This window comes from Ornithorhynchus anatinus, chromosome 18, assembly GCF_004115215.2.
Source record: "Ornithorhynchus anatinus isolate Pmale09 chromosome 18, mOrnAna1.pri.v4, whole genome shotgun sequence".
Lineage (NCBI taxonomy): Eukaryota > Metazoa > Chordata > Mammalia > Monotremata > Ornithorhynchidae > Ornithorhynchus > Ornithorhynchus anatinus.
The window spans coordinates 31,515,380-31,528,535 of record NC_041745.1 but is presented as its reverse complement, the minus strand read 5'-3'; the positions used below and the strand labels follow the sequence as shown (position 1 = coordinate 31,528,535).

At 38.7% G+C, this 13,156-nt stretch overlaps 1 long non-coding RNA gene across 1 annotated transcript in view; it reads right to left on the bottom strand.

Moving 5' to 3' along the window:
- The window catches only part of LOC114805431, a 77,373-nt gene that overhangs the window by 31,256 nt on the left and 32,961 nt on the right, over positions 1-13,156 (bottom strand). The gene's annotated exons all lie outside the window — the stretch shown is intronic.

Below are 13,156 nucleotides of genomic sequence, written 5' to 3'. Positions count from 1 at the left end.
ATTTTTCATAAGGGTGAATGTTGTTCAGGAAGGGGGCGGGGGGGTCCTGACTGAGGTAGCTGGATTTTGTTGCTCTCTATTGCTGGTAATATCAGAAAATTTGCTCAGTCACTGTCTATATAAGAACTTTGTTAAGCCCTAGCACCTGGGATGGCAATGCAACTTCAAAGCCCAAAAGAGTACAGTCCAAGTGAACTCTGCTTCACATCACAAGCAGGAGAAGTGCAGGGAATAACATCGAGATCTCGATCTGACAGAAACATTTGACAGCCTCACAAGATTTGGGCTGAAACAGCTGAAGAAAATGAGGCAGCTATGAAAATGCTCTGGCTAATTAGATCACAATTTTTCTGTTCCTTCCCCCAGCAGCAACAGGGTATAAAGCTGGGCTATGTAGATGTAAACTCCTTGTCAGCTGGGAACATGTCACTTCTTTGTTGTATAGTTCCCAAGTGTTTAGTTCAGTATATCGACCCCAGTGGGTTCTCAATGCTTAGTCCACTTTAGTTCCACCTACTTTCTACAGGTAAGCGCGAGGATACAAAAAGATTCAGGAATCTGATCACCAAATATTTGATTCCAGGCTTCTGGGAGAGGTTTTTTAGAAGTCCTCCATGTGATTATGTGACATATTTTGAGTTCCCCAAATGCTTACTTTTTATTTGCTTATAGTCCTCTCCTACCATCCCAGATCTTTTGGGAACTTCTGAAAGAGGCATCACTCAAATCTTCTGTGATCATGCATACACCTTTGTTTCTTGGACTAATGACATATTTAACTGACATCTTCCAAACCACAGAGGTATAAGATAAAGACTGTGGGGAAAGGACATCACTCTCTGAGTCTCCCATTTCTACAGTTTTTTTAAAAATTTCTAGAGAAACCCTACTGTCACTCACATGCAAAGCTTAACTTAAAGTGGCATATTTAACTTAAAGTGTACATTACTAAACAATACTAAAAAAAATTTCATTGTAACACCTTTTCAAATTAACAAACAGAAATTTTGATGGCTCGGAGGTACTCCTTTTATTCATTCATTCAATCATATTTATTGCGCGCTTACTTTGTGCAGAGCACTGTACTAAGTGCTTGGAAAGTACAGTTCGGCAACAGATAGAGACAATCCTACCAAACAATGAGCTCAAAGCCTAGAAGTTAAAAGTTAGGAGCAGTTAGGAGATAGAACTGTATACTGGGATTATGCCTGAGTCGAAAGAAAGAAGTTCTGAGCAACTTCCCTATGGCTTTATTTCAAACACCAGTGACCTCAACGACTTTGTTCTGACTAAATGCACTCTCTTCAACTTAGTAGATCAGTACCACATCTAGGATGTGATTGCCATATCGTGGAGAAGTTTTTCATCATGGCCTTCTCAACAAGAAATAACTGGAACATATGTTGATCCTTCACATGGGTTTCAGTTCTTTGCCAGTTTTAGATCTCTGGTGAATTTGAACTACTCAATGAAACATTTCACCCTAATTAATCTACCCAAGGCTTCTGCTGCTAATACAGTTGTACTGCTCCAGCATTGATTTCTTTCAATATCACACTTTTTGAAAACAAAGTATAAGTGTATTTGCTTTGAACAATGGATGCTCAAAACGACTGAATCTTCATTCAAAGCAATAGATAAAACTGTTTTTCTGCACTGCAATCTATCACCTATTATCAAGTGCTTGCAAAGACTTTTCTGATGTTTTTATTTTGTTTGACTTGGATTTCCCTTTCCTGTTTAAATGTGGGGATTGGTGAGGATTCACTGAGTCAACCTTCCTAGTGCCGTTAGCCACTACAATTTTCTCATCAGCACAGCTGAGTTTGGACCAGAGGAAACCTTGAGTTTATGGAGTGGAATTAATTCTATTTTTGAATTCTGTCAATACATTTTTTTTTTAACAATTGCTTACTAGGTGCAGGAGAAACAGCGTGGTGCAGTGGAAAGAGCACGGGCTTTGGAGTCAGGGCTCATGAGTTCGAATCCCAGCTCTGCCACTTGTCAGCTGTGTGACTGTGGGCAAGTCACTTCACTTCTCTGGGCCTCAGTTCCCTCATCTGTAAAATGGGGATGAAGACTGTGAGCCCCATGTGGGACAACCTGATTCCCCTGTGTTTACCCCAGCGCTTAGAACAGTGCTCGGCACATAGTAAGCACTTAACAAATACCAACATTATTATTATTATTATTATTAGAACACTGAACTATGTGCTTTTAAGAAAATACACCACAACAGAGGTGGTGGATATGTCCCCTGACCACAAGGAGTTTACAGCTCACAGGGGGAGACTTGAAAATAGATTATCAATAGGGAGAGTAAACATCATTATGATTATTATGATTATCATTATTATTTACCAGTGCCTTCTGTGTGCAGAACACTATTGGATGTCTGGAAGCAAAGTTGAAGACCTGTTCTCTGATCACCATTATTATCGATGGCATTTATTGAGCATTCACTCTGTGAGGAGTACTGTGTTAAGCACTTGAGAAAATAGAAGTAGTTGTTCTCCCTGCTCTCAAGAGTTTCATTCATTCATTCAGTTGCATGTATTGAGCTCTTACTGTGTGCAGAGCACTGAACTAATTGTGATTGTTCTAGAGTGTACGAATGCAGTGAAATGGAAAATTCAGATTCTTCCATTCCAGTCAAGTCTATGGATCATTGCTCTATTCATTTTTTCTCAGATTAGTGGGAAATCACTGTGTTTCAATCTCTCAATTAAATGAGAGGATTTTTTTTTCCCCATGGAACTGTCAGTTACTCTACCTTATTCTTTACTGTTCAGGGATTGGACTAGCTTCTTTGAGAAAATACACATATAGGGCAGGAACACAGGCCTCCTAACCAAACTGAATTAATGCTAGGGAGATGGATAACCATACTCAGTATAAACAATTAAATTGAAATATGCCTGACTGTCCCAACCTATGAGCTCATCAGACACCCAATTTAAATCACACCGAGTGCACTGCTTTTGAAGTGAATTAAAATTTGAATTTGATTCACTGAAACTTAACTCTTTGGTGTATTTGAGTGAGTATTTTAATCAGGAAAGATATTTTAGGCATTCTTTTACCACATTGCCCAATCGTGTATGAAGACATATTTTTAAAAAAAATCCAATTATTTCCTTCACTGAAGTGGAACAAATTGTTTTGAGCACTGTGTCCAGTAACTAGGATGCTGTGCATAAGTTAGACCAGACTGAAGGGTTTTCAAACTCTACTCCTTGGGACTCAGCATTTAGGAGGTGCAAAGACTTTTTAATCGATCAATCAATGGTATTTACTGAGCAAATACTGTGGGTAGAGTAATTTATTAAACTGTATGAAGGATTCAGGGTGTGAGTCAGAGGTCTGGACTAGCATCTTCCTAAATAGCATGAAAACGCTATTGTACATTTCCAACATCCAGAGCACTTGTTTTATCCCTGGAAAAGATATAGGCCAGAATTGTTAGTTTGAGCCAGGTTTGTTTCTTTTATTTAACCTATAAGCAACTGTGTACACAGTAGCCAATCTATCTTTTATCTACCTCAACATTTAGCATAGTACTTTGACATCCAGTAATTGCTTAACAAATGTCATAGTGATTTCAGTAGGGCCTCAAAAAATACTAGTAGAATGATTGATGAGAAGATATTCAGTGACCTTTGAGAGAAAATAGGTCCAAAACAAACACATGGAAATACTTCTTTGTCCGGTAAAGAGAAAGAAGATGGGTGTTCATTCCCACAGGAAACTATAGGGTGGAAGAATCAGCAGAATAAGGAAAGGTTTGGATCAATTTGTGGATAATTGTTCCATAGTAGGTTACCAAAGAGAAGGTTGGGATGGAGAGTGGAATGGTCCATTTCAATCAATCAATCATATTCATTGAGTGCTTACCGTGTGCAGAACAACACACTAAGCATCTGGAGGAGTATAATATAAGAGAACTGGTAGGCACTGTCCTTCCCATAAGAAACCTTTGAAGATGGATGTTTAGGAAGAAAGCCATCACACGGTTTCTTCAAGCTCCAGGTATCACTGCCAGAGACAGAATCATAGGTCGATGGGCCAGTGATTGAAGATGGAATTCGTATCAACTAAGAGGAAAGTCCTCTGAATTCAGGCAAGGTAGTGTAAAGTCCTCCTCTAATAGGAGACATAGTCATAGTAGTAATAGCATTTTTCAAGTATTTACTAAATGCAGGGATGGCAAGCACATTGTGGGCAGGAAGGCTGTCTACTAACTCTGTTGTATTAAATGCTTACTATGTGCCAAGAACTGTTCTAAGCACTGTTAATCAAGTCAAACAGTATGGGTTCGAATCCCGGCTCTGCCGTCTGTCAGCTGAGTAACTTAGGGCAAGTCACTTAACTTCTCTGTGCCTCAGTTACTTCATCTGTAAAATGGGGATGAAAACTGTGAGCCCTACGTGGGACAACCTGATTGCCTTGTATCTACCCCAGTGCTTAGAACAGTGCTTGGCACATAGTAAGTGCTTAACAAATACCAATATTATTATTAGTAGTAGTATAGTGATTTGCACATAGGAAGAGCTCAATAAATGGTTTTGATGATGATGATGATGATGATGATGTACTAAGTGCTGGAAGAGAATACACAGGTGAGAATTTGGCATGATCCCTGTCCCTCAGGGGACTCGTAATCTAAGTGTATAAGTAGGGAGAAGGGACTGGAGATAGACACAACAGGATTTATGAAGTGCATGGGCTTGGGGGTCAGATGATGCGGGTTCTAATCCCACCTCTGCCACTTGTCTGCTCAGTGACCTTGGGCAAGTCATTTCTCTGTGCCTCAGTTTCCTCACCTGTGAAATGGGGATTAAGGCTGTAGCCCCAGGTGGGACAGTCTTTGGGTCCAACCTAATTACCTTATAGCGCTCTCATCTACCTCTTGTATCTACCCTATCACTTAGAACAGTGCTTGGCATGTAGTAAATGCTTAATAAATACCATTATTATTATTAATAATAATAAATATGATTAATCAACTGATTACTGTCTGCAAAGCACTTTGGATGGAACAGATACTACAAGACACAATCCCTACCCTCAGTGAGCTCACAGTTCTTGGAACTCTGATTTTGAATATGGGCTGAGAAGGACAAATAACTATCATAAATAACTATCACTACCTATGGACTGGTGATGAACAACTCCTTATCACAAGAAGCATAGTGGCCTAATGGAAAAGCTTGGGAGAATACAATCTAATAATAATAATGTTGGTATTTGTTAAGTGTTTACTATGTGCAGAGCACTGTTCTAAGTGCTGGGGTAGATACAGGGTAATCAGGTTGTCCCACGTGAGGCTCACAGTCTTCATCTCCATTTTACAGATGAGGTAACTGAGGCACAAAGAAGTTAAGTGATTTGCCCAACAGTCACACAGCTGACAACAGATTTGGTAGACATGTCCCCTGCCTACAAGGCTTTTACAGGCTAGGGTAGGAGCTTACAGTTTAAGCAGGGTACAGCCTAGTTTACAGCCTCCAGCCTTTCCAGGGTGTTGTGGAAGGTTGATGGTGTCTGTAGTCTATTCGGCCTCTAGCCTCTGAGCTCCTTGGGGTCAGAGATCATGTCTACCAACTCTATTGTATTTATACTCTCTCAAATCCTTAGTATAGTGTTCTCCACAGAGTAAGTGTTCAAATAAATACCTTTGATTGAAAGAAAGGAAGGACTAGAAGAGGAAGGGCTCCTTTCTAGACTTTGGCTTTTTAAGGATCTGGAATGGGAAGCATCATGATTCAGAAAATGGGATGTGAAAGTCCAGTGGACAGAGGGCTCTTGCACTGGGAGTTCTTGAAGTAGCTGGCAAGTTATTTTGCAGCTCAGGGCCAGGATCCCCTGTTCAGAGGCTACAAATTCCAGTGGGAGTTGAGAAGTGTAATGGGGTTGTGGCTTGGATCGCTTCTTGGGGCTGAGAGCATAAAAGCTGTTCATCAACTAAAAATATTTTTTTCTATATGTCTTCCCTGTTAAAAGATAAATTCCAGGTGGACAGGGAACATGTTACTTTATTTGTGCCTCCCTCAAGCTGAGTGCATGCTCAATAAATACTACCACTACTATTAATGTCATTACTACTATTATTAATCAATCAATCAGTAGAATTTATTGAATGCTTCATCTGTGCAAAGCACTGCACTAAACTCTTGGATTGTATAATGAAGTTCTAACTCTATTGAACTGTACTTCCCCAGGCACTTAGAACTGGGTAGATGTACCCGGCTCATTAAATTAATGAATAATAATAATTGTGGGATTTGTTAAGCACTTATTATGTTAGAGCACAGGGTAAGAGATGATCCAATCACAGCAGAATCAGTCTCTGTCCCACGCTGGATTCACAGTCTAAGGGGGTCAGAGGACCAGTATTAAATCCCCATTCTACAGATAGGGAAAGTGAGGCACATGGAAATCATGTGACTTGCCCCAAGTCACACAGCAGGCAAGTGGCAGACCCTGGATTAGAACCTAGGTCTCCTGTCCCAGTACTGTGCTCATTCCACCACGATACACTGCTTCTCGGTTTCCTCAATTCTCCACTTCACTTTTCTAGAGTGGTCCTTACCTTAGGGAGCAGTAATATGGTATTTTGTTCAAGTAGAGAAACAAATTCATGAATAAAGCATATGCACCATCTCTACAAAGTTTTCCTGCCTCTGAATTGGAAAATGTGCAAATACAGCTTTCTGGGTATTCATATGCAATACCTTAGTAGATCTTAAGCTGTTTTATCAGGCATAGAATGACTGATAAAAAATATACTTCATCATCAAAATTTAAACACCACACAAAGATGTTGGAGACCACCGCTTACAAGCATCCAGTATTTTCTAATTAAACCAAAATGAAAAATGTGTTTCCCAAAAGCGTATGTAAGCTAGAAAATAACAACTCTTTAACTGTCCTGTTTCAGAAAGAGAGTAATGTATCATATTGTGCTTAAAATTATTTGGCTGTTGGTAGAGTTATATCTGAAGATAGCAATTTTCACTTAGAGTTTCACATATTTCACTGCTTTTCACTTAAGAATGATTAAAAGGACTGAGTATATTCGCAGTCAAGAAAAGGGTTCACTGGCCTGTGAAATATGTTTCTTCACTGGTTTTGCTGCTGGTGAGAATAATTTTCAGAGTTTCAGCATGTGTGAGTTGGACAAGTGACAATATCAGAGACTGTAAAGAGTGTAAGAGGAAGAAATGTGAACTAAATATATCAACATAGCACTTATTGTTTTTCGGTTCACACTAGGGGGTGTGCGAATGGAAAAAAACAACAAAGTTTTTAAGTGTTGGAGACTAAAAAAAAGCATCAAGACCTCCATGAAAGAAAATGGAAGCTCTAAATAAAATATCAGCCTATGAATAAAAATTTTAAAAAAAGGATCAACCCTACATGACTTCTGAAAAGTGGCTGCAGAAATGAAGGGTACATTACATTTAAATGTAAAATGAATGTTTGAATGTTTATTTACTTTTTTATCAATGTATCTGAAATCAAAGAAACCAAGAACTGAGAACACATTTTTCAAAAGGACTATACCTCCTGCCTCCACACAGTTTTTTATTTGTATTTTTCCTGTGGAGGATGTGGCTCTTCAGATGGGGCAGTTATGAATGGATTAGTAGCAATAATTAGCAAGTTTTCCTTGAGGGTAGGTATTTGCTTATTCACTTCTGAGTGCTTCATACAGAGCTCTGTCCAGAATAAATGCTCAATAAATTCCATCAGTTGATTCTAAAGAGTGAATCAGGATCCCCAACTGGGTGTGGAATGACTTACTGATGGTTGTATTAAAGCTTAAACCTGAAAAAGCAGAAGAAATATAACCTCTATACAAATTACTTCATCTTCAGAAGTGGAGAGGCCAGAAAAGACCAAGCGGGAAGGGGAAAATAGTTTTCCACCTGCCTCTCACTATGGTGAGTCATCGGGATAATCAATCCGGACAATGACAGCCACTGACAGAGCTGGACATTTGTAAGGAGGCAGGGGGCCACTCCCAGGAGGTCTGGCAGTATGTTAGTATTTGATCAGTCATGCTCTTCCACAGGTCCATCCCTGTCTTGTTGCAAAATGTTTTCTTTAGTACTATTTATGGTCTGGGTTCTCTCCAATGAATCAACACCTCACCATGGCAGGTGTACGCCAATGAAGCTTCGAGCTCTGCTATTCAGAGATATTCTCTCATTACGGTCACCCATAATGGAAAGGTCTAAACAAAAGTGTCAAAGTTGCTTCACCTCTGCTGGGCAGCAGTAGCATGAAAAAGAGTCCAAGGCAGATAGATGATCAAGTCAGCAAAACGTTGATCTGAGTCAACGGTAGAGACTTTAGTTTTTACTACACAGAAGAAGGAAATGGTAAAACATTTCCACATTTTGACCAAGAAAACTCTATGGATACAAGGTTCTTAAAGTCACTATGAATTGGAAAAAGACTCACCGGCAACTTAGAAAAATGGTCTGAGTTAAACTGACGAAGCAGCACGATCTAATGGATAAGAGCACGGGTCTGGAAGTCAGTAGCACCTGGGTTCTAATGGCAGCTCTGCCACTCATCTGCTGTGTGATCTTGGGCAAGTCACTTAACTTCTCTGCGCCTCAGTTACCTCATCTTTTAAACGGGGATTAGGACTGGGCGCCCTATGTTGGACAGGGACTGATTAGCCTGTATCCGCCCCAGTGGTTAGAACGGTGATTGACATGTGGGAAGCGAGTAACAGACACCATCATCACTATTATTATCATTATCTACTCCAGGAGAAAGTGCATAGGAGAGAGTACAAAGTGAGAGAGCACAGGGAAGATTGTGTACAAGAGAGGACTCACAAGAGATGAAGCAAGAGAAGAGAGAGTACAGGTGGGTAGTACAATGGAAAGAGCACAGGGTTGAGAGCGAACAAGTGTACACAAAGGAAACAAAGCACAAGGGTGAAGAAAGAGCTTCCCCTCTACTCCACATGAGTATTCCAGTTGAGGCTCTAAATGTTTACAGTATTCTGCTCTCTCCTCCCCAGAAAATTACTGGGCTTGTTATTTCCATAATCGACTCTCCTACAGGCAAATGAAAAAGAGTCAACAATAGCATTTCAAAGTTGATAACCCACAAATGGACAAATGATTTGCGACACCTCAAATGTATTTTCCTTATTATTTCATTTCCTAACTTGCACTGTCACTTCTTAATATTTGGAGCAGGTAAGATACTGCCCAGATTAGGGAAAGTGTCTTATCTGTTATGACTTGTCAACTTTTGCAATTGATAGTTTTCCAGGAAGTTACTTCCTAGCCTGTACGTCCTAAATCCCATGAAATTCCAATGTTCAGCTAGGATAAAAAAAAGAAACTTTGTATCAATTTCTGCAAAATCTACTTAGTAGGCACTTTGCAGGTAGTTGGTTTTATGTCTCTGATTACGCCCATGTTAGCTGTGTAGCTATGCCAGAACAGATATTTCACCCATAAAAAATAGCAATAAAAGTGGACATGAAGTTATTATTATTATTATCGTTATGAATAGTAATAGTAATTGCTAAGACTTTACTCTGTGCCAAGTCTTGTGCTAAGCATTAGAGCAGCTACAAGATAATCAGATCAAGCATAGTCTCTGTCTCACACAGGGGCTACAATCTATTCCTATTTTACATCTGGGGAAACTGAGGCCCAGAGAGATTAAGTTATTTGCCCAGGGTCACAGAGGCCAGTAGCAGAGTTGGAGTTCGATGCATAACAGCCAACTGCTTGCTTTGAAGAGTCTTAAGACTTTTACTTGATGAGAATCATTCATTTAAAACCTGGATTAAAAAAGAGTACTTTGAATACTAGTGCTAAGCATAATTAGAGGAAGTCACCTATTTTCTGATAGGATTTAAGTGATTATGGACATTTCTTTCACAAAGAGAAAAGCTGGACTCCGTCAAGGATCATTTTAAACAACAGTACAGCCAGCATGAAAAGAAAATGAAAACAATGATGCATTTGAAGCAGACTTCCAAATGATCTCTCTTTAATTGACTGTCATTACATATTTTCCTATATTGTACGAGCAAGTATTGATTGACATTTCCAACTGGGTGAAGTTAAACAGTAACGTATCAACTGACGAATGATAAGTGATTCTTTGTGATGGAAATAATTGTGCCACTTTACCCACATGCTTAGGGCTTCTTTAAGGAGAAGGTGATCTGCTTAGGAGGCGCATTTTGGAATGCAAATCATTCTCTTCAAGATGACTGTTTATGCTGAAATATTAAGCTTCCATTTGCAGTAAATAGAGAAGGCAGATGGCTAATGAAAAATATTTTGTCAACCCTACAACACAAACTACCTAAGTTGAAGGAAAACGTGTCCCTCTCGTTATTGGAAGGACAAAGGAGTGAGAAATCGACACGAACTCCCTGAGTCTCTGGGTAAGGTCTCATTTTGCAGTGGGAGCTCCTGTTTCCCTCAGCATACAAAGGGCATAGTAATAAGTAATTATAAATTACTTATTTATTCATATTGTCTGTCTCCCTAAGCGAAGCTCCCCTACTGGGAGAGTTGGCTGATTTTATTTTACTACATGCATCATATATTTATACCCATCCTCAGCCTACTTTTGTATATATATATGCATATGTATTATATATATAATAGGTATATTCACTTTTTATAAGCTTCCCTGTACTTTTAAAAAAATATTTAAGTGCTTACTATGAATCAGTCACCTTACTAAATTCTGGGATAGACACAAACTAATCAAATTTAACATAGGCCATGTCCCACATGGGGCTCACAGCCTTACTCTCCTCTTTATAGATGAGGTAACTGAAGAACAGAGAAGTTAAGTGGCGTGTGCTCCTACCATCCTCTTCCTTAGCCCCTCCTTCCTTCCTCCTTTTTTTCTTCCTCTTTATCCTCCTGCTCCCCTGACTGCTGTAATTAATTTTCCATGTAATGTTATGCAAAAAAGTAGAATAATAATGTGAATACAGTAATTTCCAAGACCTCTATGATGGTGTCCCTAAGTACACCAAGAATCAATCTACCTTTAACATCTATTCAATAACTGCCCAATACCTGAACACCCTCCTATTGTGTCCAACCTGACTAGCTTGTATAGCATGGGGTTTGGAGTCAGAGGTCATGGGTTCGAATCCCAGATCTGCCACTTGTCAGCTGTGTGACTGTGGGCAAGTCACTTCACTTCTCTGGGCCTCAGTTACCTCATCTGTAAAATGGGGATGAAGACTGTGAGCCCCACGTGGGACAACCCGATTCCCCTGTGTCTACCCCAGCGCTTAGAACAGTGCTCTGCACATAGTAAGTGCTTAACAAATACCAACATTATTATTATTATTATTACTCCAGTGCCAATATGGGGCTTAGCACAGACTAAGCACTTTACAAATACAATTATTATTGTTTTTGTTGCTAATATAATTATCTATATTCAACACATATACAGAGCACTGTACTAATTGGGAGAGTAAAATAGGCTATGAACAATCCCTGCCACAAGGATTTTACAATCTAGCAGGGGAAAGAGTTGTAAAATAAATTATTGATTGTGGAAGTAACAGTGTGAAAAACAACTCTTAACTGGCCTTACTTACTCCATTTTGTTTCCAGTCTCCATTTTGCATTAATCTACCTTGTTTTCCTAAATCATGCTTCAGCTGCACCCTTCCCGGGGCAATTTCAGCCACATTCAGGCATGTAAGAAAACTGGAGCCATACTTCATTGAAATCTGTGGTTGGTGTGAAAGAACATCACATAGGATGTAACTAGCTACCTCTCCCACCCCTCTGTGACAATTTCTATGGGAGTAGTTTGTAGCCCAAACTCAATCTGGGGTAATTTAGAATCTTTAAATCCTAAATTTAAAGATTAACAGGAAGAGTAGAAAGTTCTCATTGTTTTGTTTTGTTTTTTTTTCCCCTCAGAGAGCTATTAAAGAGAAGCAAATTTATTTGCTCATGATACTTCTAGTGATTAGATAGTTGGAAGAAACAGAAGTGAAAAGTAACACACGGTAATTGATTAGGAAAAAATAATGATGTTAATTTCATTTCTAACTCTAACAAGATAAATGTACAGTTGAAATCAATATGATGGTAATAGAAGACTCATATCAGGCCTTCCCTGATCATTTTCCTGCCAAAAGTGACTTTTTAAAGTCAGCTCATCTGCCAAAAAGACTCTTTCAAAATAAATGATGATAATAAGGGGAAGATTGATAATTAAAATAAACTTGAAAATGGGTAAGGAAAAATCACACCTGCCACCTAATTATAAGCAACAAAAGCCTTCACATTTCTATGAATTTCATGTATTTTTTAAATACAGTAATGATTCTTAAAATAAAATAAAGACCTGGTTTAACCAGTGAATAAACCAGCCCTTACAGAAGATATTCTCCCACAATAGAGCACTTTAGATTCTGAATTTATTGGACACAATTCATGGCCAGTATTTGTGCGTTACAGAGGATTCATTGTTTTGTCCTCAAGAATAATTTTCCTTTCCAAATAGGGCAAATTGAATTCAAGAAAGCTACAACTGTATTATATTAGCAAAGCATTATATTTGTTATTCTAGAAAAAACATTAAAGGGTTGACATCAATTTTACTATCTGAACAAGAATGCATTATCACCTTCAAGGACTCTTTCTTTTGATTTATTGTCTTGGATCCTGAACTTTGTTTGATAATAATATATTTCTCCAAAGTGTTTTTTTGGTGATAATTTGGAAAACTATGTGACGTAACAGACTTTTATTGAAAAACATCATATTTCTGAGTTGTTTTTGCCACTCATTACTTTTCCATCATTGTAACAACACAATGCAGCTTGAAAAAGGCATGCATTACTAAGCCCATGTGAAACAGGGAAACAACAGGTTTGTCTCATAGAAAGATAAAGCAATATGCTTTAAACTGAGTAATGGTCAAAATTGAGTACAGAGCACACAGAAGCTTGAACCTCAACTGAAATTTTCCTTCACCTTTGCCATTTTTTAATTTAAAAAATCCTATAAAACATACATTAAAAAAAACTTCTTGATTTTATAACATCCTCAACGTTTACATATACTTCCAACTAGGGTACTGGAGTGAAGGAAAGCAATCGTACCACTCAAAAGACAGA